Source organism: Elgaria multicarinata, chromosome 4 (assembly GCF_023053635.1).
Source record: "Elgaria multicarinata webbii isolate HBS135686 ecotype San Diego chromosome 4, rElgMul1.1.pri, whole genome shotgun sequence".
Lineage (NCBI taxonomy): Eukaryota > Metazoa > Chordata > Lepidosauria > Squamata > Anguidae > Elgaria > Elgaria multicarinata.
Window position 1 is genome coordinate 34,703,439 of NC_086174.1, and position 23,688 is coordinate 34,727,126.

Sequence of the window (23,688 nt, forward strand, 5' to 3'; positions counted from 1 at the left end):
AAGGATGCACGGGCCTCCCTGTTTCCTTGGTAGAGTCGATCCGCACTCAGTCTGACCCAGGACGTCACTCTGCCTGTCTGTTTTCTCAATGATAACTTGGCAGGAGAAGGGGGAAGCTGCCAGGGTTCTCCCCCCTCCCTTCTCCCTGAGATCATTATTCGGTATGTGCACTTTTCTTGCATGCATATTTTTAATATATATTTTAAAAATTACCCAAAGACCCTCTATGCGTAATCATGGTGATCATTAGCTGCCTGCTCGGTTGTATTTGCATTGATTTGATTCTGCTTGCCTGCCTGCTTGCCTGTGTGAATGCGTGTGTTGTTTCTTTGCTGCTGTTCTTAAAGGGGCTGGGGAGCGGTGGGGGTGGGACAAATCACGTCCTTTGAAAAAATATGGATAATGCCAGTCTCTGTCGATTTGTGCAAGCAATCCACCAGCGTTTATGTAAGAGATCCCATCCATATTCTACCATTTCCACCTCTCCCATTCAAAATGTAATCAAAACACCCATATCCAGAGAATGGATCCTGCCAGATCCCAGTGATTTTCCTTTTTGCTCTTTCCCCATTCAACTAACCACCTTGAATGTTTGTCTGGTGTATTTTCATTACGAAATCCATAATATCCCTATGCCTTGACAAAAGGGAAACCCCAATTTGGAGCGTGCATTTTTAATTTTTCACCCAGCTCCAGCAATTTCAATATGTAATAAGAGATTACTTGAAACTGCTCTTGTTACGTCAAATATTTAAATAGTTACTACAATAATTGAATTAAAGAACCAGAGATGCATTATAAATCTGGAACCTAGTGGATTTATTCACCGTACACTGCCACAGAAATATTGTATCTAGAACAGCCAGAATCAGTGCTTCAAAGTACAATAGCAAATATCACCTCAACAGAGGATTGTGAGAATGTTTTAATGATGTGAGCAAATCTTATTTGTTTATATAATGTTGTGATCAGTTGCAGAATTGGTGCAAAATCCGCCATGGTTCTTTGGACCACATCCACTCAGTACTATGCACCAAAGAACCCAGGTCTGAGCCGGGGACCCTCCTCTGCTCCCAATCCAGCCCTCCCTCCAGGATTCCCTAGATGGCCAAACCCTTTCCACTATAACCACCCATTATTTGGTGTTTTCCCAGTCTGTGTGCAGACTTCCCCCTATTCTAAAAGGTTGAAATGCCTCTCCTAAGACTTAGTTACTGGCAGTACGAGCTTTAAGCTACAGTATCCTGGCTTTTTTGTGTTTTTTAAATTTCGGGCCAGCCCCCTTTGCCTTCAACTGCACCCCTTTTGGCATTGCTGGCAGCTGCAATTGAGCCCCTCAGAGGTTCTCCAAAATGGAATTTGGCCCTTGGCCTGAAAGAGGTTCCCACTAGCCCTGGTCTAGTAGGTTCCATCAGGCATGTGCAAAGATTTGTCTGTGCATAGCAGAATTTTTGCTTTTATTTTCTCCCCAGTTTTTCCTACCACAATGAAAGCTGTTGTTTAAACTTGTGGCGAGAACTATATGTCTGTTGTTTACACCAAAAAACAACAACAACACCCTTATCATGTGTGTTCTACATTTATTTTGTTTTATATTTTGTTTTACATTTTGCCTTCTGAGTAAGTCCCAACTGCAGGACTATTTTGATACAGTAATGACATGGTAAAGCCATCATGGACTGCCAAATTTTGGGACAATGACCAGATTAAGTCTTGTCAAAAAGTATGTAGAAAAGGGCTGGGACTCAGTAGTAGAAGACATTATTTGTACGCAAAAGGCTCCAGGTTCAATCTCTGGCATCTCCAGGTAGGGCTGAGAAGGATACCTGTCTGAAACCCTGAGAACTGCTGCCAGTCAGTATAGACCACATTCACCAAACTTGGACTACAAATCCCAGAATTCCTGACCATTAGCCATGCTGGCTGCAATTGATTGGCGTTGAAGGCCACCAGGTTGGGGGAGGATGGTATAGACAAGAATGAGCTAGATGGACCAGTGGTCTGACTCAGTATAAGGCAGCTTCCTTCTTTGAATCAACACATACTTTTGTAGTTTTGGAAGATAAAGTGTAATGAGTAGTGATTTAAAGTCAGAAACATCTGGGCATTCATAAGGGCATTCATCATACCAAATTATTTAAATATGTATAACACCAAGTTCATCCAAGGTGACAAACAAAATACAAGTAAAAATACAATATAATAAAATAAAATGTTAAAATAAAAAAACCCTACAAAATAACAATACATTAAAACATAATTCAGACACTATTAAATCTATTAAAACATTTCCAGAGCAACAACAATAAAATATCAATAAAACAGTAGCATGGTTGATAAAACACATGAATTAAAAAGCTATTTGAAATAGGTGAGTTTTGAAAGCCTTTTTAAATACTGAAATTAAGGGAACCAACAGCACATGTCTTGGAAGAGTTTCATAAGGTATGGATCACTCTTCCTAAGGTTTGCCAGTATAACTGATCATAAAGGTGGGCTAATTAGTAGGGTCCTTCTTAAAAGCACGGGCAAGTTCATATGGGCATAAGTGTTCCTTCAAATAATCTTGCCCCAAACCCTTTAAGGCAGAGGTGGGTTATATGTGGCCCAGAGGCTACATGTGGCCACCGCTGCACCACTTAATTTGGAAGTAGCAAAAAAGTGGGGTTTGGGGGAGAAACATTGTAGTTTTAGCACTACAGAGTTGCAAATTCTTTTTTATTTTGGGGGACACCCCATGGATTGCAGCAGCCCACGAGGGAGGTTTGGGAGGCAAAATGGTCTCCAGACCTCCTGCAGATGCCCACCCCTGATTTAGGATTTTAAAGGCCAAAACTAGTACTTTGAATTGGGACCAGAAATGCACCAGTACCTAGTGCAACTAGTACAAAATTAGTGTAATATCTTCAAATCATCTTGCTCCAAAAAGCACATGAGTGCCTGCATTCTTACCAACTGAAGTTTCTGGGTCATCTTTAAAGGCAGCCTGACTTTGAGCATATTACAATAATCAGGTCAGCCTTTTCTGGTGCCGGGTTTGTAGCTGACGAACTACTCTAAGCTGGTAACAGCCTCACTACTGCCACCTGTGTTTTGATAGACAGTGCCAAGTTGAGAAGAACTGTCAAACTGTTGTTGTTGTTGTTGTTGTTGTTATTTATTGTTATTATTTCTTACCCACCTCTCCGTTTGGATCGAGGCAGGGAACAACAATAAGTATAAAATACATACAACTGAATTAAAAACATAGTATACGTTATTAAAACATCCTTAAAATTCCTAAAAACATCCCAAACTTGCTTCTTCAGGAGGCTTGCAACCTCATTCACAACTGGGTGCACCCTTCTACCCAAAACAACCTGTTTCCCTATCCATAGCACTTCTGTCTTGTCTGAATTAAGCTTTAGCTTGTTTGCCTTTATCCATCCCAAAACCATACCCAGACTGATGTTCAAATGTTCCAGAGCCTCCCTGGGATTTGCATGTGGAAAACAGAGGTAGAGCTGTGTGCCAATGTGGTATCATCAGTATACTCACACTCCAAACCTCTAATTGTTACCTGTGCCAAAACTTTGTGTAACGTGTGCCAAAACCTTGCATAACCCCCAACCAAAATGTGGTCCAGATAATAGAAATAAATAAATAAAGTAGATGTTTAAAAACATGGGGAACAAGATGAAATACCACGGGTCCTCATTTGCCAAAGGACATGGAAGTCCTCCAACAATACCTTCTGATTCCTCCAAGGAGCTAAATGTACCTCAGGTTCTCCCTTTCCCTATCTTATATTCAGAACAACTATATGAAACATGTTAGGCTGAGAGAACAGTGATTGGCCCAAGCTAACTTCATGGCTGAGTGAGGATGTGAACCTGGTCCCCCCATTCTCCTCCAACACTATAAAACCACTCCACTCCACTGACTCTCAGCAGGAACATATGGTGCATCCACTATATAACATATTGTCAAAAGGGCTGCACTGAAACACACATTATAAGTGCCACAGGACTATCACCAAAAACTGATCTTCTTCCCAGCTATAACATATAAAAAAACCTATTCTGTGGTGCTCTTCCATCATGCTATGGGTCTCCATCTCCATTTCCCTCCATGATAACCACCACAAATACGAATCAAGGTCATGGTGTCTTGTAAAGTGATGGCAGAACTCCATGGAGTAAGTGCTTTTATACATTACTGCAAGGAATCAGATCAGTCACTTCAAGGAGACCATTTTTGATGTCATCCCCATGACAATTGTGATGTGTGCTCTCCAGCCCAGTCATTTGAGTGCCAAATGCTCATTTCAGACTTGCTAAGTCTTATCTGAGAAACAAAAAGAATAAGAAATCCATCCTGAGCATTGGTAGCAATTTTCTCTTATAACAAATAGGACACCTCAGTCAAGGTATTTTCACACAATCCAGTGTGTATGCTATGGAGGGTCAGCAGTGATCAGTGTTGTAGTGGAGCCTGGGCTCACAGGGTTGAAGTTCTGAAACTTATTTATTAATTACATTTATATACTGCCCCATAGCCGAAGCTCTCTGGGCAGTTTACAAAAGTTAAAAATAGTGAACATTAAAAACACATATACAGAAATTTCAAAGATTAAAAACAGCAATCTGTTTTTAAATATGGTGCCAAAAAGATAGCAATGTTGGTGCCAGGCAAGCCTTGTCAGGGAGCTCATTCCATAATTTGGGGGGCACCACTGAAAAGGCCCTCTTCTTAATTAGCTGGGACGATGATGTCCCCTGCCTGCCATACTCACACCCCTCAGGCTTCCTTGTTACTTCTGAGCAATCTTCCCAGTAGCTATGGAGGGGAAATGTATTTTCCCAGCAACAATATATTGTTGTGAATTATCCTTGTTGTAATTCAAAATATTTTGGGGTGGTTTGGTCTTGGATGGGTAATTAAGACCTATTAACGTTCTTAAAGACCTGCTCCTAGTGGAGATGAATATGCTAGAACTGATTTGTTGATAACAGATCAGCACAGCTCTCTACATTTTTGGACTCTTCTTCGGAATATAGCTATGGGGATTGTCATGACAAGCACCTGCACTTCAAAATAACCACTACTACAGTGGTGATGCTGGTCACTGGATTGCAAGAAACTACCGTATTTATTGCAGAACACAATCACTCCATATAGCAGTAGGTTCTTCTCATTTTAGAACATCCTGATTTCTAATAGAACCATGTAGATGCAGCATCAAAATGTCCTTTAATTTTTCAGTCTTGATCGTACAGTTAAATATATTGACTGGGTTTGGACAATCACATCGGTAAAATAAGGCATTGTGACTCCCCCCCCCCCGAGCCCCCACAGATACCATGTACAACAATCGTTTGCATAATTCCCCGCTATGCAGCATGGGTTGGCGTGTCATCCAAACCTGGCATGTAGTATGGCAGAGGTGGCTTTGTACTCACCCTACAACCCAAGATTTGCAATACACACTCCAACGCACATTGCATCGTGGGAATTATGCAAATGACAGTCGTGCACGCAGCATGCACCGGGGGGGGGGGGGCAGAGAAACCACGACAGCTTCTTTTATCAACATGATCATCCATACAGACAGAATTCTACAGGCCTCTAACTGCAGCCAATATTTCCACATCAGGAACAGTGTTCACCTAAAAAATATCCTTATGGCACAGTGAAAAAATTCAAAATTGTTAGGGTTCACCTAATAGAGAACAAATCAGATGTAAGAAAACATGCAGTGAAATCCTATGCATGTTTACTCAGAAGTGAGTCACAATGATTCACAGTACGATAGGGCTTGCTCACTAGTAAGTGCATTTAGATTGCAGCCTAAAAAATACAAGTATTTTTAAAACAGAATAAATAATCTTCCTTTTAAACGAGCTATCTTTATAATGGCTTATAAATACATCTAATCTGTACTTATTTAGAATATGTTTCATTTTTCCAAATATTTTTCATGGTTCAAAATAATTTATCTGTGAAAGTAATGATAAAATATTTATATATTATTATAGATGAATCTATTTAGCGTTCAATTTGGCAACAATGTGGCAATAAGTTTCCACTGAAGGCAATTTGCCCAGACTAAGTATATATATATATGCTGTTTCAAATTTCATTTTGCAGGGTTGTCTTCAAAGAACTCCACTTGTACTTCCAAGATAAAAGCAACTTATCTGCATAATCTACATACTGTGCATAATACTATTCACTAGAAAGAGAGAAAGTACATATTTATAAGTCATGTTATATGCATGTAGATAGCGTGAGTGTGCTGAACATACTGAAAGGAATGCCAAGTCTTACAATTTGACAGCAATTAGCCAGCAAATAACTGCTGAAATATTTAACTAAAGATATTTCAAATGCTATCTGCCTGTATAGAATTATATGCAAGGCTCAACAAATTAATGGAAAAAACAATATGTTTACAACTTGCAAACCTATGTATTTAGTTAGTTACTCATGAGCAAATATACTGAAGATCCCAGCCAAAAGGCATAATCAAAAGAACTATATAAATAGGTCAGCTAGCCCAGTGGGGCTTTGAACATGTTTCCAAATACTCAGCATCTCCCATGCTGCCGGATTTTGAAAGTTAAGTTTGGAACATTTTCTTTTATGGTACGATCATCTGGAGCTCCAAGAAAAAAATGTAAAAAGTCCGGCTGGATACGTGTAAGACTTTGGCTGCATTTATAGCAGTTCTCTGGCCAATGATTGTAGAGCTTGAACACAGAAATAAGAAAGTGATGAAAAAAAATTAGGGCCAGTTCACACATGTGATGGCAATGTCAAAATCTTAAAGCTGTCTTATAGCTCATTTATCTTACAGCTCACTTATGCACACAGTGGTGTAGTTATAGTTTTGTGTGAACTGGAATCATTTACATGGGACACAATGATTCCTTAAGGAAGAAAAAGGGTGGGATGTACATTTAATAAATAAATAAAATCCCCTATCACATGCCCAGACTGCAAAACACCGGGTGTGCAGGGGGAGATAACCCCATAGGCAATACTTATCCCTTCACTGGGGCCACTAAAGCTTCAGCAGAAGGCCTCAGGCATCACCTGTCACCACTAACAATGCCACAGAATGAGCACCATCCCAATCTAGACAAGCGTAGCCTGTCCACACCAGTCTACCTATGGGAATGTGAGCAATTGAACTAAATGAAAATCCACCAAAAACCCTACGATGCTCCCACCCCACTTACAGTGTGAAGCAGGCAAAAAGCTGTACAGCGGAGCAATTGGACTGTGTGCCAAAAAATCCTGCTCAGCCCTCAAAAGAGCGACCAGTTGAACCCCCACACTGCATACAGGGAGGGAGCCGCACATCCAAGAAGCTGGGAGGAGGGCCCCGAAGGCCAATATCGCTCCACCAGCCCCTCCTCTGGCTGGTGGCAGCACTACGCTCTACCAATGCTGGGGCTTGAGCAGCATCTCCCCCCCCCTCACAATACCTGCATCACCCTACCCACCCCCATGGTCAGGCAAGCTGAAAGTGGGGTTGGGCATTTCTCCACAGACTCACAAGCACATGGAGCCCAAGTCACACATATTTTAAAAGCCATTGGGTTTTTGTTTTGTTGTGGGTTTTTTTGTAATGGTCAAGCTGATTGAATTAATTAAAATAAATATCCTATCTTAGTTTTATTCACAAAACACTGATTCTTAATCATAAATAAAACCAGAAAAACAAACACAGACTGATGTAGGCCAGTGTAACTTCTTCCCTAAACATGATTTATAAGTAAGGAAAAGAAACCTTAGGAACATCGGAGGCTGAGTCAGACAGTCAATCTACCTAGTCCAATACTGTTGATACTGATTGGTAGCAGCTGTCCAGATTTTTTTATTTATTTATTTATTTAGCGTCATCAATGTACATGGTGCTGTACAGAGTAAAACAATAAAATAGCAAGACCCTGCCGCATAGGCTTACATTCTTTCCTAGCCCTACCTGGAAATTCTGGGGTTAAACCTTATGCATGCAAAGCATGGTCTCTACTAATGAGCTAGAGCCCCTGGTTTTGAGATGAAAAGAATGCTAAAAAGTATCTGGAAGAGAATTGTTTTATTTAGTTATCTGAAGAATCTGTGATAAAATATGAGCCACTGTGGCCAACAACCCATCCTTGCTGGGTTCGGATTTCACAATAAGCTATGGCAACTGCCTGCTATTATGGATATTCAAAATAGCCACCAGCACATGCTGCAATCCACTGTGGCTTAAATAAGCCACACTGAACTGCAGTTATCATACAAACCAGTCCACTGTCCCTCAGCCTGACCTACCTTATAAAATTATTATGCAGATAAAACTGGAATGTGTGAAACCATTTATACCATCCTAAATTCCTTGAGGTGAGGCGGAATATAAATGCAAGAAAAAATAATAAAACATTTGGAAGATTTCTAATTCATGGCCTTGACCCAAAGATCTCCTTGTAGAAAGTACTTTCATGTACACATGAAGAAGGTCACACACACACGCTGTGTCCCCTAGTACTCCCCCAAAAGCAGTTCCAGAACAAGATACTCTGGAGTGGTGTGTGATGTAATGCAGCAGAAAATGAGTGCTTCTCCCCACCTCACTGCCCGCACACATGGAAGTGCTTGTGCATAGGGATCTTTGGATAAAAACCTGTATTTTCTAATACAGTTTCAGTTCACATTACTGACAGAAGAGAGATGGATTTTATATTAGTATGAAATAAAACGAAGTCCATTTGAAGAATTACCCTTAGTGTTTTGTTGGTCCTGATAATCCTTTGAACACTACACTGGTAGAGTGAGGCCTTAAAAGTAGTAATTAACTTTTTTCTCGATTCCATTCCCTTATTGCTTATGTAGCCTTGCTCAGCCTGGGTCCCTCTGGAAGTTTTGGCCTACAATTTCTATCAGCCCCAGCCAGCATGGCCAGTGATCAGGAAGGTGAGCTGTAGGCCACATATGGAGGAACCCAGGTTGGGAAAGGCTGATGTATAATAGGTTCGCTCAATCGTACAGTTTGCTACTCCTGAATTTTTATTTAAATAGGAGAATGTCTAACATTAATTTCAAAATTGGAACATATGCAGTTTGTTGCAGCTTTCAGTTCATTTACACTCCTAATGGATGCTGCTCATCCTCACCAATTGTCAGGCTAGAGGTGCGAAGTAGTGATATTTGTAGCAACAGAATTTGTTTGTTGGCCATTTTAAGAGGTTGGACATTAAGTGCTGATACAATACTCCCCAGTCCCACCTTGAAGTGGTTTTGCAGGGAAAATATTTGGTATTTTTCTGATCAGGGATCAACAAGTGACAATTGTTTGTTTCCCCAGCTGTTTTTCCAGCACAAACCTTGTTCACAAAATCAGTGTTTATTTTTTGGAATATTGCCTAGTAGATTTAACTGAAAGTTTTTTTTTAAGACATCAGATACATTGGTTGGTTTAAAAATATATGCTCAGTTTATAATTTGCACACTATTCCATTATAAGCTGCAGTATCTAAGTGAAGCATTGGCCAGAAATGAATAATATTGCCTCAGTGAGGAATTTCTGATAGACTTCAACAAAATGATTTACAGAATAAGGCCACAAGGGGTATAGTGTTTTATGAGTATGAGATATGATTCTGATTGACTTACAGTATTACAAGCTGGAGAGAAATCAGAGCAATACTGCCCGTGTAAAAATGGGTGTGAGTGGGATCTGAATACAGATCACACAGCACCACTGTTTTATGGGAACATTACCAAAATGAAAGTATGACTCAGTTTAAACAGGAAAACATCTCCCTATGCTTTAAAACACAGCAGAAAGTTTACTGAAAGCATGCTGACTTGTTTTATGACACAGATTTTTATGGCAATTATACATTTGCCCAAAATGAAGGTGCTGTCAGAGTCACTAGAAACTAGAACTGAGCTAGTTCTTCCTGATAATAAATGGGCCAGAGGGCAGCATATAGAATGTGGAGAAGAAAACACACACGTACATTAGGCATATCAACTTAAGTTGAAGGAATGAAGATTAAAGGCACTCTTTTTACGCAGTTGATGTCAAACTTTCTCCAAGCTTGGGAGAGTTACTGCTTCATCCATGATCCAGAACAACTTTATTCCTGGTCATATAAACTATAGCAGTAATCAGCACTATGTGTGGCATCACGGAAAGGGCTCCAGGCTTACTCCTGTTTCAGTTCCTCAGCTCCTCTTTCCACTCAGCTGACCCATGAGCCAGCTGATCAGCAGACCACTCTGCCTGAGGATTGTTTCCAGACTGCTAATCATCAGACTTCCCATTAGCAACTGTACTATGCCTGATTCTGAAGCAGCTGCCTTGCTTGGGACTTTGCAAAGTCCTTAATATTTTCCTAATCATTACTAGTTAGTGTCTAGCAGCACACACAGGAATTAGCCTTTATAAATCTAGCCACCACAGCAGGAGCAGGAAGGAATCACTCAGAAGTGTTTGAGTATGGGCATAGAGGAGATGTACTAAGATTTGAAATGCAAATGCAGTCTTTTGGGTCCATTTATGTTCATTTCATAAGAGCCCACTATGTTTGGGGGAAAGTTTATGCTTCTGCTACAGTGACAGCTCAACCCTCAGAAGAACAAAAGAATGGACAAGGCCAGCCTACTGATGTTCCAGTGAAAGTATTGTATGACCCACTTTGCAAGTAAGAACAATTCCTGGGTTGTTTAATGGATTGTTGGAGCCAAGCAGTAGCAAGAGAGCTTACTGCTTTCCATGCACTTGTTGCTCCCACTTTTAATCAACAATCCAGGAGCACCCCATTGTTGTCCAAACCCAGAACGCTGGGTAGTTAAGGGGTTAAACAATCCAGAGTTTACCCAACAATCACACATGGGCAGTTCTATATTGCTAAGACAGACCAGTTTGCCACACTTATTAACATTTTTTTTTTAAAAAAACAACTCTCTCACCAACTGGAGTAAGAGACAATGACATAGTTTGCCATGCCTGATCATCCATAGTTCTAGGAGAACCCTGTCTTGTTATTTACAAGCAGCTGCCCAATCGCTCCTGCTATAAGTGACAAGGTGCTAAACAAACCACAGACCTTCTGTCAATGGTTTGTTTAGCATGATGTGGAAGCTAGGAAAACCAGGACCTCAATCCACCAAACCAGAGAAATAATCCAGTTTCTTCTTGGGTTATTTTTCTGGCTTGTCAGGGGAGAGACAAGCCAGAATTCCTGGTTCTCAACATGCTAAACAAACCACGGTCCACAGTTGGTTTAACCACTCCTACTTACATCAGGAACAATCAGACAGCGTTTATGCTGCTCATAAACAGTAAACCCTGGTTTACTGTGACATGTGAACACTCCCAATGCATTAATCTTTATTTAATTAATAAAATCTGTCCTACAAACATATGTAAGAATAATCCTGAGTTGCTGGAAACAGCTGGAGTTTTGCACCATTTGAGTTTAAGTTGGGAGTAATTTACAAGTCTCCAGCAAGCAAAGCAGTAGATATTTGCACCCTAATTTGTCTTTCACTCAGAAAGCCCTAGAAATTGGAGCCAACTGATGCTGAAGAGTATCCATGAACAATGGTCAGGGCTGGTCCTATCGTTAGAGTGAGGTGGCCACTACAAGCCACTAATTTTGGCAGTCATCATGAAAGAGTAGCAAATGGTTAGTTATTTAATGTACTACTGTTGCATTTTTACTGCCAGGGAGGGGCAGAGGTGCTTGTAGGATTTTCTTCCTCAGGTGCCAAAATAACTTTGCTGAATATTGATTGGAGATGTGGTGCGATGGGGAATGGGGCATCAGTTGCAGCTCCTCCTTGGGCAGCAAAATGTCTTGGCCCGGCTCCAACTATGGTGTAAGACCCATCTCGTTTAATTTGTTTTTAGCTGTGTATATTTATTGTTTTATATTGTATGATTTTGTCTATACACCGCCCTGAGATCCTAGTGATATAGGGCAGGATACAGACATTTTAAATAAATAAATAAATCAGTGAGAGAAGTGCTTTTGGAATGGATGCTAACAGCATAACAAAATAGTTTATTCTCTATACAGAAAAAAGATTATGCATATATTTAGTGCATTAAAATGGGTGGGTGATCATTTAAGAGAACACATTGGCAATATCAATGTGTAGCACTCCTAAAAGCCTTAGATTGTAGGGTGTGTGTTGTTGTTGTTTTTTAAAGTCAAAATATGCTATACTCTAAAGAAGAAGAAGAATCACTGTATTCATACCAAGGAGTGTATGAATACTCAAAACATAACCAAATCCAGTGGGAGTTACACATGAGTACTGAAAGAAATCCCTGTGTCACAGAGATTTGCATTGTTTTATCGCTGTGGAAAATGAGATCCATGGGATAGCAAGGCCTCTCCAGTGTTAGCATTATCTCCTATAAAAATCTGAGACATGGTAGGCTGCCTACATAAACACATCTTAGGTTTGGTGAATATATGAAGCTTATCAGTCCATCTAGCCCAGTCTTGTCTATTCTGACTTACACTGGCTCTCCATGGTGTTAAACAGATGTCTTTCCGAGCCTTGCTACCTGAGAACATATTAGCTTGTGCTGCCAAAAAATGAATTCAGCATGCAGTGAGAACCATCAAGCCCTTCTCTGTATAGATGTTATTGGTATATTTACACTATAGTATGGTATATTGGTTAGAGTACTGATCTAGGTCTGGGTGACTTTGCACCAGTTACTATCGGGAACCAATTACCTAGGGAGGTCGTGGGCTCTCCCACATTAGAGGCATTCAAAAGGCAGCTGGACAACCATCTATCAGGTATGCTTTAATGTGGATTCCTGCATTGACTCAATGTTGGACTCGATGGCTTTATAGGCCCCTTCCAACTCAACTATTCTATGAGTCTATGATCTCTAAGCTAAGCTTACCTCACAGGGTTGCTGTGAGGATAAAAGGGTTAAAGGGAACTTTGATCACCACCCTGAGCTCCTTGGAGGAGAGGTAAAATATAAATGCAATAAAAAATAATTATATGGGCACAAAATGAATGAAACCAGCTTCCATTGGTAAAAGCAAGGTTTCAAGCCACAAAATTATTATCTTGAATATAACCCAACCGTCACTGCCAGGGCCTGGTACACACTAGCATGTTTGTTCCCTGACGACTGCTATATCCAGTGATGGTCTGCAAATGTGAATGTATGAGAGAGATAAAACCAGAGATAGATGGTTTAGCAAGCTGGGAATAAGCATTAGGCCCACATGCATCTTTCCCCTATTTGCCTTGTGCACCAGCTTCAGTCCTGAGCTATTTATACTGTCATTTACCATTACAGCTGAAACAGGGAGCTCTGGATTAATATCAGTTTACTAACCAGGATCTTAAAACGGGAACAAACTGTGGCTCAAGATTCTGGTTAGTAAGCCAACATTTATCTGGAATACTCTGTTTCAGACATAATGGGTCACTCTGATTTAAGCAGAACAGGATAGAAGCTCTGAAGCCGACACTCAAGGGTGAGGGAGGAGTGTGTGGACCTGACATAGTTTGGCAAGCCAGAATCGTTACATCTGAACCGGCACAATTTATTTATTTTTATTTAATTAAAAGTTTTATAAAACACCCACAACATATGGTCTAAACACAGCATGCTGCCCTAGGCTGCAGATTATGCAGGCCCCCCCAACCCAGAACTGTTTTTAAATGGATACTGTTGTTTTTATACTGTTGTTTTTATGTTTTTGATGGTTTTAAATGTTGTATACTTTTAAATGTTTACTGTTTTTAACTTTTGCAAACCACCCAGAAAGCTTCGGCTATGGGGCGGTATATAAATGTAATAAATAAATAAATAAATAAATACTTCCCCTGTGATTAGGGAAAAGAGCCCTGCTATTTGTAGTGCTGGGACAGCAATCCAGATTGGGCTCACTGTAGGAGGGAGAAAGCTTTCTTCAGTACTAATCAATGATAGGAGATAAGAGAAATTTAGAGACATTCACATTTTAAATACCCTGCAGGGTATTTATACTTTACCTTGTAAACCCTCCCAAGGAGGCATAGATCCAAACGGGATGGCATGCAACAAAACAAATCATAAAACTTAAAAACTTATCAGAAGTATTTTGAATTGTCCAAGTTTATATGTTTAGCTACCAGTTGTCAAGTGTACAGTGATAATTGTAGAGAAATCGAATGATAAACATGCATTATGGCTTCAGAGTCATAAAAGCATGTTGACATTTTATCCTGCTCCCAAAACAAAGCAGTGTGCATTTCACATCCTCCCATTTAAATTAATAAGCAAGCAAATTTTGTATACGTAATTATTGACAGCTATTTTAAACTACACCAACTTCTATAATACAAGGGATTTTCAGGATTAATCCTTTGCAGCTATTGTTCAGTGAGTGGACCTCTGTGTACTTGGGCACATCAGATAAGCCACAGCTGCAGAGCCTTCTAGAAAAGCTGTGGTCAGGAATAGAGCTTCAGTGATCTGTTTAGCCCAGGCATGCACAACCGCTACTGACCAAGCTGAACTCTGCCCACCACCCATTTATGGCAATCCACAGGGGCTCCTGGTGGTCTTCAAAAAGCACTGATGTTTGCAAGCATCACGTATACCACATACAAGTCTAGAGGATTGCGTTTGGGTTGATGGGGCTCAATTTCTGAAAACCTGGCCTGGCTTCTTGTCCCTCCACTTGGATAGCACAAGCAATATAAATTATGTTAGAGTAGCCAGGTATCCTTTCATACTGGACAGGTATTTCAAGTGCTGTCCAGGCCAGCATTCACTTTCCTGTATATCTGGTACCAGACATACAGGGAATGGGGTACTCGTTTTAACTATGGCTGGTGGGTGGTTTAGCTTTCTTGTCTTCTTTAAATAATTTAGTAAATTTAGTAAATAAATTTAGTAATATTTAGTAAATTACTAAATAATAATTTAGTAATTAATAGAATTTAAATTCTATATATAAATTTGCATATTCAGATCTTTTTTGGCAACATGTAATTAGCCACCCCAGCAGGCATATGTAAATCCTTGCTTCCCTGTACAGGCATGTGGATAATGAAGTCACAGAATTGGGCTTTTCTTGGCTCAGGATTTGAGCCTAATCTACAGCAAGAAGGATATTGCACTATGAAAGTGGTATATAAAAGGCAGAAGCCACATCAAGCAGGATATACTGATATGAAAGCATAATATGGTATGTGTCAATGGGCCCCAACAGTTGTCAGTTCACTTTAATACCGCTATAAAGCAGGAATGTGGCTCCTGCCTTTTATATACCGCTTTCATAATGCAATATTCTGCTTGGTGTAGATTAGGCCTTGGTTTCCTTGCTACCATGAATATCTCTGAAACGGATGCAACGTCCAGTTAAAGAAGGTGGATTTAGATTTCTAAACCTTGCTTTATGCCATTGGGCCTACTTGTTGACCTATACAAAAATTTGGTCTTTTCTAGTCCAATTAGATTGTCTACCCTGGTCAATTCTGGAGTCCTTCTAATGCTTTCCAAATGGATGGCATAAGGTTATCAGCATATTAGAATAGACAACCGCCCTCCCACAATTCCGACTATTAGAGAGGTGTGGCCTATAACATCACCTCAATTACAGATTGATTCATTTTCTCATGCTCAGTTGACTTTATGGGGAAATCCAGATTTTAAAAAAATACAAATAAAATGTTTTTGTAGCTGACAGACAGATAAGTTGATTTGTACCCTGGATGAATTCTTGGGTTCAGATGGTGAGTTTCTATCATTTTCTGATTTGCGTGCTAGATATGATCTACCCACTATGGCTGAATGGCAACACTTGCAATTGCAACACTTTTCGGAATCCAGGGCCTCAGCTAGACGAGGGGGTGAAAGGGTGCTGATCTCGCGATATCGTTGCCCTCGTTTACACGCAACGTGTGACATTGCGCCTGCCATTTTGTTTTGTTTTTTGTTAAAGGGGATGATGTGCACGAGTGCTCGTGCACAATTAATACGTGTTTTTTACAAAACAACAACAACCACCTAATTTTCCCCACTCCCCCCACCCCCGATGGGCACTGGCTCCCAGCTTCTTGCATTTACTCGCGAGGAGCCGGAACAAACCACGATGCTGGGCCACACATTCTGCAGTCTTGGGATCATCCCAAGACTGCGGAAAAAGTGGGCTACAACTGTAGGGCGATATCCTGGGCCAAGGGAGGGATTATCCCTCCCTGCTCCTGGGATACCCTGTGAGTCAGTTGGACGCACAGGGACGATCCTGGGGAGAATACCGGGATATCGCCCTGTCTAGCTATGGCCTAGGTTTGGTCCGGCCATTCGTATAGATTCAGTGTCTCCATTGTTATTGGAAACACTTATAGCAGCTGTTCAGTCATATCGACCCATGAATTAGGTATATAAATATTTGTTATCAGTAAATATGATACCCAGGTTTAAAGCAGGAATAGAATAGTGATTTGGAGTGCCCCATTTTGCCTAATCAATGCATCATTATTCAAATGTTTTTACCTGTAATATCTACGGATCTTCAAGAAAAAAATCTTGTTTCAGGTTTATTGGACTCCACAATGACTTCTTAATAAGGTTTTGTCTAATTCACATAATTGCTGGAGATATAATACACCTAAAGCTTCTCTTATCCATATGTTTTGGCAATGCCAAATAGTCACCTCCTTTTTAAAGGAGGTCATAAACATTGTATTGGAATACTCTTTAATATTGAATGATATGCATGTCCTCCTAAACTATTTACCAATTTCTTTGGAGTTAATGTATGGTCAACACAAATGGATTTTCTGGGCTCTTTTGACAGCTAAAAGACTGATTTTACAACATTGGAAGGATAAATGTTCACCTCCTATAATACAGTGGATTGAGGACCTAACAACGCTATCAACATTTGAATGGGTGGTATATAGGTGCCACTTGTGAATGAATAAATATAGGAATATTTGGTCTGCTTTTCTTGAAGTTTATGCATAATTTTATGGGTTTTGTTTTTGGTAGAATGTTGTATTTTATGGAACATTGTTATTTCTATGCATGTTCCATAAAATACAACATGGTATTTTTTTTCTTCATGCTTTGTTTTGTTAAAATCACAATAAAAAGATTAATGGGGGGAGAAACTTTTGCACAAGTTCAGAATGTGATGTGGATTTTTTAAAAGTGCAATAGTGCACAAGCAATTTTATCTCTTTTCCAATATTTTCAGTTCAGCAATGTAAGAAGCCAAAGCCATTGTGACATCCAGTAGATGTAGCAGGGCCCTATTTACGCTTCTCTGGAAAGAAGACTGGTAAGGACCCAGTCGTTGCCAGTTTATGTCAAACCTCTAAACTGTATTTTATCTTAAATTTATAAAAACTCAAGCACAGAAGTGCAAGTCGTAAGTAAAAAACTAGTATAGGAAAAAGCGATAGTTTAGAATTTGTTTTTTCTTTGCCTCTTTCGTTTTTGCCATCAAGTTCTAGAATAGATTCTAGATTTAACTGAAAATCAATACAACAAATGGTTCTCGGAATTATACATAACTCTCCTGTTCAGTTACTATCTGATTCTTATAATATACACGGTAGGAGGAGTCACTGAAGCTTATTACTTCAGTGTTGTAACAAAAAATAGTTTGAGGAGGAGCACAAATTTAAAATGAGGAACATGCTCCCAACATGCATTTTTAAAGTGAAGACGCTGCTTTTGGGGGACTGTTACTGCATCACCAAAATTGGCTTCAATGTGGTAGCAACTTGGGCAGTAGCAAGGGATGGGGAAAAAAAGACCTAGCCAAGACCTAGCCACTAATTTGGCTCCATAGTAGGCATGCAGGGGCCGGGGAGGTCATACAAGAGGGCCAGTGAAAAATTGGGACCGGAAGTTAAGCAGTTACAGCCTCATTTGATGCCCCAGAAAACTCAGACTGATACTATGAATGTTTATTCAGAAGTAAGAACCAAGTTATTCAATGGAACTTAATTCCAAGTCAGTATGTAGAGCAGCCTTTCCCACTCTGGTCCCCTCCAGATGTGTTGGACTAAATTTCCCATCATACACACTGACCATACTGGTTTAGGGTAGGGATGTGCTCTGCTTCTAATCGGACCGGCGAATTAGAAGCGGAGCGGGGGGCTTCGCCTGCCCTTAAGGCGGAGGCGAAGAGGATTGGGGGGCCGGCAGAGCGTGGTGAAGAGGATCGAGGTGAAGGCGGATCCTTTGCCTCGATCCGGAGCTCCGCCGGAAAGGTAAGTGGGGTTTACCGGGCCCTGCTGCTGTCGCTGTCGCCCTCCTCTCCCTTACCTGCTTCCGTCCGCGGTCCGTTGGCTTCTTCAATTGAGCCCGCGGTTCAACCAGGAAGCGGCCCAGACTTCCTGGTTGAACCACGGGCTCAATTGAAGAAGCCGACGGACCGCGGACGGAGGCAGGTAAGGCTCCCCTCCCCCTTGGTCCCTTACCGGGCTCTGCCACCATCGCCGCACAGGCGGCGACGGCGGCAGGGCCCGGTAACCCCCCCGCCCTCCTCTCCCGGCCTTACCTGGCACCACTCCCCTCCACTGCGGAGCTCCAATTCGGAGCCGGAGCTCCAATTCGGAGCCGGAGTATGGGTGGAGCGGAGCGGGCCGATCCGAAATTTTCGGATCAGCCCGCGGGGCAGAGCGGGGGGTCCGTGCACACCTCTAGTTTAGGGTAATATGGGTTATAGACCAATACATCTGGAAGGCACAAGATTAGAGAAGGCTGATGTAGAGTATCGCAGACCTTGAGGTATTAGGCACTAAGAACTTGGCAATACTAATTGCTAATTCATGAAAGGACAATTATATGAGTTGCTATTACTACTTAGCTTTGAAGTAGTATTTGGTGGTATAACTCTGTTCTGCCTATTATAATATTTCTTAATTTGTTGATTTTAGTGTGAAACTTGATTTTATATATATTTTGGTTTTTTATTATTATTCAGCACTCCGAGACATTTGTTACAGAGTGACATATACATATAATAAACAAATGAATAATTTCACCAAAGGAGAACTAAAAAAAAAGACATCTAAATATTAAAGCAGAAAATTGCATTTGTTGTACATTGAATAACAAAGTGGAAGCTGATAATAAAACAGACACTCTGAGCTAACTTGCAGGTTTTATTAACTTAATTGGGAAGAGTGACAAAATGTTGGGAAGTGTGACAAATGGTAGCCATCTCCCCCACTCCCCATGCCAGCCAATTCATCCAGCCAACTGGAATGACAGGAGCTGCATAGAATTGCCAGTTAAAAATTAGGGAACATCACTTTAGAACATAAGATCTTAAAACATAATAAACTGGAAGGCCTACAACATCATTTCAGGAAAGAGAAATTAAGTTCTTTCATCTTTTGACGTGTGCTTGGACCATAGTGTCTGTGGGAACGGGACAGAAAACTCACCACAGGCCTTACCAGCTTCTTTTTGTGAACAAAGGGAGGCAAGTAGGTGTTTAATATTTGCCACCAAGCTGTTGTTGTAAATTCCTGATTAGAGCAAAGTGCAAACTATAAGTACTAATTATTAATCTTATAGTTAGTCTTGTAGTACTAACTATAAGATTAATGGGGAATAAATTATTCAGTTAGGTAATCAAGGATTCTTTTAACTGGGGAATGTGGACCAAATAAAACAGTATAGGTATTTTAACAAAGAGACTCTACAAATCACATTTTAGTTAAACATCATCTTCAACCCCCGTTCAAATAGATGCAAGAATGTGTACATCACCATCACCAACCTTCCACAAACTGGTATCTCCAGTTGTTGTAGACTACAACTCCCACCATCCTTCACTGTTACCCATTCTGGCTGGGGTTGATGGGAGTTGAAATAAAAAATCTTTGAAGGGTACCTTGTTGGGGGAGGTTGGCATAATCAGTATATAAACCCTTGCAACAAAAAATTCCAGTGTGGAGGGTTCATGTTCAAGATTCCAGCCAGTCAGGCCCTTTTCCAAGGTCCTCCCACGCACCCTCTGTCCCCAATAGTCAGTCAGCACTCAATGCCCACTGAGCATTCTCAGTCCTTATGGAACAGTTTTTGAAGATTTTTTTTGTACCTCTGCAAACCTCGGGGTTCTCCCAAGCCTGAAGAGAGAGAGAGAGAGATTTTCTATGATGTCTTCAAAGGGCAGAGAGGTGACAGAAATAACTCCTCTATCCAGAAAAATGACTACAGATACATATTAAATTATGACTAGGCATCATAAAGATGGATTGAAAGACTGGTTAGGATATTCTTTCCTGTTCACTATCCACTAAGATTTTTGGGGGAAATGTTAGCTAAACCAATGGGCAACTAATCTTTATTATATAATCTTAATAACATTCTGCAAAAGGTAAAGTTATTGATTTTAATTTATGATGAAAAAAACTAGAAGGTGGCATTTATTCTAGAATAATAACTGTTTGACAATGTAAAGCCATCGGAGACAAAGACTCACAGCAACTCATGGGTAGTGTGATGAATCTTTGTGAACTCTGCACATAGACACACGTTGGTCCCTCTCCACTGAGCCATCCAATTTCAGGGGTGTAGAGTAGGTTATTGCCTCTGCTACAAATGTTGCCTAAGGGCAGGGCATTTTCCCCCTATAGACATGCGTGGCAGCCATTTTTAACAAAAAGAGGTAAATAAAAGACTCTGAGACACCGTAGGGATGGGTGATATTTCCCCCCCTGTTCTGTCTGAAGGCTCTTTACACTCTGGGGAGAGGGGAGACCAAAGTATAATCCTCCCTTAGTATTATTGATTGAAGGCCATTTAATTTTTCCCATAGAACTTAATGACAAATGAACACATCCGATTTACATCAGTGTGCATGTCTTCCAAAACACATTTGTCTCATCTTCGCGCACTATAATATGTATAAGTTATAGATAAAATGCATATCCTACAAAAATAGTTTGTTGAAGTGGTCCATATACCTTGATGCTCTTTTCTAATATTTTTCTACTCCTATGGGGAAGAATGAGGAGAGGGCTTTACCTGTTTGCTTCTAGCATTTAATAGATGCTCAAGATGGGTTCTGCTTTCTTTTTAGAAGCTGAGGACAAGGGGAAAGTTCCATCCTCTTTATTTTGTAATTGCTCCTGCCTGCAGCCACCAGAGGAAGCTGGACTTCCCCTGTGATTGCAGACTGACCATGTAACCAGCATACTGACCCTGAGAGAGAATTCTTAAATCCAACAGTAGTAGTGTGAGAATCTGCCTTTCTGCAAATACAAGAAAGCCCTCAGTTACTTTTCTAAATACCTGCAATATTCAATTTATACTCATCCTAATTATATTTTGACACAATACCATTATAAAATGTTCCAGTCTGCTGGATACATGATACATTTTTAATTTTTTTTAACTTCAGGAGATCACTTTACCTGTAGTTATTTTGAGACAAGCTATGTTATTTAAAATGCTTTACAGCCAGCATTTAAAAATAATAAGATATGCACAATATGTATTCAAATGTCTAGAAAAATAAAACACTATAAAAATGTATGCATTTTTACTGTAATACAAGGACAGAACACAGTGAAGACAAAACAGTGTATATTTTTATCTTGAGTATCAGTCCATGATCAAAGGATAGAGAGATGACCTTGGCATGCTGTTTTAAGGTAATACTGCCTTCTTTTTAATATTTTAGTATTTGCTAGCACAGAATTGAGTTTAAATTCTTATAAAGGATCTGTCTAATATTTATTTTAATCTGTAAATTATTACCAAACCTAGTTGGCCTTAACCACTCCAAAGCCCATTCCTCTAAACTTGTATTAATCAACTTCATTTAGTTTAGATTTATCACAATTTAAAATGTATATCTAACAATGATCAGGAGAGACTCCAACTTCATTCCTGACTGTGTGATATCAAGGGATAACCTGTTGCCCTGCAAATGGTCAAAGGTACTAGGACTAAGAATCATTGCAGGAAGCAATCATTCAAAGTACTATCCTGTAGTAAGAGAGAAGCTCTGATGCAATAGGATCCCTGGCTATTGTGTCAACTGTGACTTATAATGCTGAGTTCCTATGATCTCTTACTTAACCTCAGCAGTTCACAGGATAAAGTTGTAAATCTCAGACTCAGAAGCAATCCCATTTATGTTAATGGACTACTCTGGAAGTAAGCAATTAGAAACTGCAGCGTGACTGCCTTTAGAACACAATACACATGTTTTATACTTGGGGACTTTGTTATACATAATATGGAACCAATATGGACCCAGTTTAATGTCAGGGCTATTCAGGGTTTACACACACATATACACACATACACATACATACATACACACACACACACACACACACACACACACACCCCAAGAAAATCTGTAATTCTATGTTCTTTTGTTACCAGAAGATCTAATATTGCTGTATGGACGTCTCATGGATTTTATATGTTAAGGAAATTGGTCTATTTCTATATAATTCTATAAATACATAAAATATGTTTTTTTAATGTACATACATTAGATAATGGAATTAACTGAGCACTGAACTTCACTTTTAAATGAGTGTTGCCTTTTGCTGACTGGTAGAAAAATATTTATTTTATTTATTTATTTCAAATTTTAGGGTCACATGTTATTCTGAGTTACATGATAAATACATCTGTTGAGTTTCATGGTTAGAGTACTAACCATGCACTATACGTGGGCCTGTTCTTGATGCTGGTTTGGAAGCTGCAGTTAGTGCAGAATGCTGCAGCTCAGGATGCTTAGTGGAGCATCTAGACATCACATATTACAACTGTATTAAAAGAACTGCAGAGCCATGTTCAAGGTCTTGTTGCTGAATTCAAAGCCCTAAACAACTTGGGACCAGGGTACCTAACAGACCGTCTTCCCTTATATTTACCCAGTTGAACCCTGAGAACTTCTGAGGAGCCCTAATTGGCCAGTGGAATGTCGACTGATAGTGGTACGTAGGCAGGCCTTCTCAGCGGTGGCACCTATCGTTTGAAATACTCTCTGACGTGTGATCTGAGAGGAAGAAATGGTGGCATGTTTTAAATACTTCTTGAAAACACCTATTTTCACACGCTTTCCCTGACCAATGAGGCTCTGTTATCCTATTTATTGTTATGGCAATGTAATGTTTCTAAATGTTTTAGCTGTTTTTACTTTATTAATTTTATATTGTTTTTATATACAATAAAAACAATATAAAATTGTTAAAACTGGAAGTGGTTTTAAAGTAAACCACTTCCAGATTTTAATATATTAAGCATGGCGGGCTGGTGCATTCTAGGAGTTCTAGGACTTTTTTCTGTCTAAACACACCCTAAGTGATATAGAAGTACTAAAAAAAAATTTCTAGCAGCATTGTAGTCCAAAAAAGCTGCATTTTGCTAAAGTCTTCTCAGAAAAGTTGTGATTTCTGGGGAGGGTGGGGGGAGGGGAAGCAACTTAAAAGGGAAAATAACCTGGATAAATATATATATTGTTCTAACACTGAAGCAATAGGCTTCCTTTAACTGATTTCTCCTACTGTGTGCATAATAACAATCAGATAGTAATTGAACAGGAGAGTTACATATTATTTCAACAGGTGTCTCTGATCATATATTTTAGTATCCTAATTGAACCATCACTGTGTAACTTCACCGTTGTATCACATTGTCATTTATCTAAACCAGAACAGAAAAACTAAAAAGCAGCCTCT

The 23,688-nt window shown here is 39.9% G+C and overlaps 1 protein-coding gene across 5 annotated transcripts in view; it reads right to left on the bottom strand.

The window, feature by feature from the left end:
• Window positions 1–23,688, bottom strand: part of ESRRG (estrogen related receptor gamma) — a 541,458-nt gene that overhangs the window by 504,949 nt on the left and 12,821 nt on the right. The window lies entirely within an intron of this gene.